This window comes from Chenopodium album, chromosome 24 (genome assembly GCF_948465745.1).
Source record: "Chenopodium album chromosome 24, dcCheAlbu1.1, whole genome shotgun sequence".
Taxonomy (NCBI): Eukaryota; Viridiplantae; Streptophyta; class Magnoliopsida; order Caryophyllales; family Amaranthaceae; genus Chenopodium; species Chenopodium album.
The window spans coordinates 21,908,719-21,913,310 of NC_137857.1; positions in this window are offsets into that span (position 1 = coordinate 21,908,719).

The window sequence follows — 4,592 nt, forward strand, 5'->3', positions numbered from 1 at the left end:
TTTCACGGTGGCGGTAATGTCTTAGATATTCCTTAAACGTATTTTCAAGAGGGAAAAGTGTATTTTAAAGGAAAGGAATTTCTAGGGTGTTACAATGTACATTTAGGCTATTGTCTCGGGTACAAAAACGGGGGAAATTCATTGTGAAGCTATGGTCACTAGGTTGGCAGAGAAGTCGAGTCATGGGGATAAGTTGCGCTTTTACACCCTCGTGGGGAAAGGTGATGGGAGTGACATTTGGTTCGACACGAAGCAACTTAAGTCGATGCAATTCATCAAAGAGACTAAGGTTGACAAAATTTGGAGTTTACTAGTCTCCCGCAAGCATCACTGTTTCCTCCCTAAGTCGGAATTCACTTCCCATACTAGAGAGGGAGTTACTTACCCTTGGTGGGTGAGGAAAGATTCGGGTGTCCTTCCCCATGAAGGGATGGAAGTTGATGGAATGGATGAGGTGCATGAAATGGATGATGAGATTGGTATTAATAGAGAGGAAGAGGATGAGGTGGAGGAGGAGCCTCTTATTAAACAACAACAAGGAAGACAAAGAATACAACAACAACAACAACAACATGATTTTCAACATGAGATGGCGGCGATGAGAGCTGAAATGGAGAACATGTAACTTAGCATGCAAGGTATGTTCGCCTCTCACCAGCATAATGTCTTTCAAATAACGCCCTTTATGATGCTAGTGTACATAGAGGGGAGGTCACTCCTCCGGTTAACTATTCATATGTGCCAGCCCAACAAGGGCTAGTGCCATCTTGGAGGGGTGACAACCAACCTACGTACCCCTATTGGTCAGTTGTCTTGGACCCCAATTAACCAAGGTGTGAGTTCCCTGATAAGTTCGGTCACTATGACTACTGGATTTCGGGTGGGAGTGATTATAGGGGTGACCCTAACTGCCTCTACGTTGATCCCTCTCATCCTTTTCCTTTAGTGCAACCTGAGCCATATGACCAATTGTCCTCATCCCAACTAGATAATTTTAGGGGTCATTATGGGTGTCCTACTACTTACACCGGAGGTTGGGATCCCCATGGCCCCCCTTGGGTTTTTCCTATGATAGTTGGAATAGGGGTGATGATGGTGCCGGCCCTAATGGCCAATAGTTTCCCCCCTTTTGGTATGCATGTTTTCCCCTCCCCTTTTGGTCCTTCCCTTTTGTTTTTATTTGCATGTGAAGCATCGAGGACGATGCTCTTATCTAGTGTGGGAGGAGTGTTTGAGTCAAAAGGGAGTACTTTTGAGTAAGTGTGGGGAAGGCGCCAAGGATTCATGGGAGCATTTGAGGGATTTATGTTTGGTATTGTTGTTGGGTGTTGGTTTTTATATCTTTTGGTTGGTTTGTTTTAGCTTGTTGTTGATATATGATGTCTTTGATGATGATAATGATGATTATTTGGGTATTTAGTTGTGCCCAAGGTTCAAGTTTGTAGATTTTCTCTTTTTTTTTTTTCCTTGCTAACCCTTTTCTTTGCGTAGTGTTTGTTTTTGATTTTATCACTCTCTTTTGTAGCTCTGAAGAATTTTGGAAGCAACATATGGAGCTATGGTAAATGGTTTGGTTGCTTTACTTTTCTTCAAGAAACATTTGGGTGAGACCTTTCCTTTACTCTCTTTTATTTTCTTTTGTGTGCATGGTTAGTTAGTTTAGGATGGAGTTGATTGTTCGAGGTTGTATGCATTTGATTCTACTGAATTTGGTGATCGTTGGTATGATACCGAATGATCTTTGTTTGTCGATTGGGAATTAAATATTTACTTGCCTCTTATTAATTTTATTCTCCTTCCTTTTTGAATTAAAAAAAATGAAAATTTGAAAAATGAAAAAGATTTGCCCTTTTTGTAAACCACGAAAACTTTAGTTGTTTCATCTTTATCTTGATCATAATAAAAGTTAACTTGTGTGTTTGAATGTCTTTCTTTCTAAGTGTTAAAGTTTGCACAATATCAGTTGACTCTAGGATAGGTCCATGCTAAGGTAGCCGGTTTAGAACTCGTAAAGCCCATTAAACTCAAATTCACTTGTTTGTGGTAAGAAGGTGTTTCTCTCATTAGGGGATTTGAAGCCCTAGAGGTAGTTTTTGTAACTCCATGTGAGTTTCATTGTTCAAAACTCCAATAATTCTTGGTATGTGCGGTGCAGGATCCTTACCAAGGCATGCTTAGATCTAGAGTATGGCGTCTAACTCCCAAGATCGCAACCGAACTAACTTAGGGATGATAAAGAGCATTCTTCATTCGGTGACTATTTTGTTTTCTAGGATTAGCTTTTATTTTATTGTATCTTGTATTCTTGGTTGTATTTGCCCCTTTTGCTTCCCATGTTGAGCCTTCCCCTCCTTTATAACACATTATAAGCCCATGGCCTTTTGAATTACTTTCACCCTTAGGATCATGAAGCTCAAGCCACGAAAGCTTATTGATGTTTTTAAATTGAAATGTGGAAGGTAATAGTTCAAAATGGAAAGTGAAATAGTGATGTTGTGAATATTTGTTCAATAAAAACAAGTGCAAATCCTAGAAAAAGTCGTCCATAGTTTAAAAAAAGGTAAGGACACTGGAATATGACGTGGGGAAAACTAGGTCGTTGGGATAATTCTCCCTAAGCCAAACAAAATTTATAAACACTCAACAAACCTAAATACAAGTATAGAGGTAAGTCAAGGGTCGAACCCAAAGGAACGGTAATGCCTAAGTGCTTCCAATTATATGCCTAAGCTAGGTCGAAGACAAGAGATAAAAGGTGACTCTAACAACTACTAAAACGAGGAAACCAAACAAATATAAGAGCTAGGGATTAGGATCCGCAAATAATGGCAATGAACGATGCAAATTGGAATGGAAAGTCGACTAAGTCAAACAATGAGAGGGAAAATCAATCATGCAACCAAAAGAGCATGTCAAGCTATTCTCCTAGAGGTCTAACTAGCGTCAACTACGATAAACTCTAGCTAGGAAACATCACAAGACACCTCAATCGTGTAAATGCAAGCCACAAATCAATGGTCCGTATCAATGTGAACTTACAATGCAATCTAGTGCAATAATCAAAGTTAGCTACTCTCTAATTAATCACACACATGCACATGATCAATCAACCAAGTTTAATCACATCATCAACTCCATCAATTATCCCCAATTTACATCAATTCATTACATCATAAGCTTCACCAAATCCCTAACCAAACAACTACTCAAACATTATCATCAATTCTACCAATACAAACATGAATATCCAAAATCAATCATCAAATCATAAAATTCCAATCAAATCAATCAATCAAAACAATGAATATTAAACAAAGCAATAAATGAGATAGAGTTTAGAAATGCTCATTGATAATAGAGTAGATCTCCAATACAATTGTCACATTTGAATCTTCAATCTCTCAATCACCATTGAAATTCCTCACTTTCTCTCTCTAAAATCTACTCCTAAAATTAACCCTAAACTAGAGAGAGAAGCTCTCAACTAAGCTAGGAAAATGATCTAATTGTCTAATTCTAATCTAATTCTACTTGTTTCTCTCTCTACCCAAAAATGGGTATTTATGGAATACAAGAGTAAAAGAAAATAAAAATAGAAATTAAAATAAAAGAAAAAGAATATAAAAGGAAAAGGAAAAGGAAAAGGAAAAGAAAAGAAAACAAAAGAAAAATAAAACAAAAGAAAGAAAAGGAAAAAAAAATAAAAGAAAACTAAAAACAAAAAGAAAATAAAAATAAAAGAAATCCAAAACTAAACAGCAATTTCGCTGCTTCATCAAATGGGAAATAATCCCATGATTCTCACGCTTCTCATCATCATCAGCACGCACCTATCAAGCCGCACATCATCATCAAATCACACACCATCACACCCACTCATCAACATCAATCAACGGCTCAAGTGGAACCCAGCTGGGTGCGGCCGCACTCGTTGAATGTGCGCCCGCACCTGCTGAGGTTCGAGGCTGCTCAGCTGGAGGTTCGATTGGAGATGCTTCTGAGGTTAATTGAGGAGGTCCGTGGCGCAATTGATGGTGTAACTGGTGGCGGAGAAGCGCGATTGAAAGTGGAGATGCTGCTGGTGGAAATTGCGGCAGCAGGGGCTGCTTTGTGCGGCGGCTGCGGTGGTTGTCTGGTGGTGGTTCAGTGGCGGTGATTGGAGGTGTTGGGTGGTGTCGATTTGCTGCTATTGTTGTTGGTGTTGTGGGTGAATCAGAGGAGCAGGGGAGGTTGGTGGCTGGTGGTTTGCGTGAGCAGGGAGTTGCGTGGGCTGGTGCTGTTGTGGTGTGCGTGAAGGGCAGCAGGGGAAGCCGTGTGTGGAGCAGGGGAAGCTATGTGTGGAACAGGGGAAGAGAAGGAGAAATTGCTGTAGAGTTTCTGGTTGTTGCCAACACCATCACCATCATCACCATGATGGTGATGAAGACCAAACTAAGCAGTTTCCAACACCAAAACACACTTGGAACAAATACCTACAAAACACACAAAAAACCGAGAAATAAAATAAAGTGAAATAAAACTAAAACCGACAAATAAAAGTAAAAGAAATAAAATAAAAATGAAAATAATAAAAGAAAGAAAAATAATAAAAT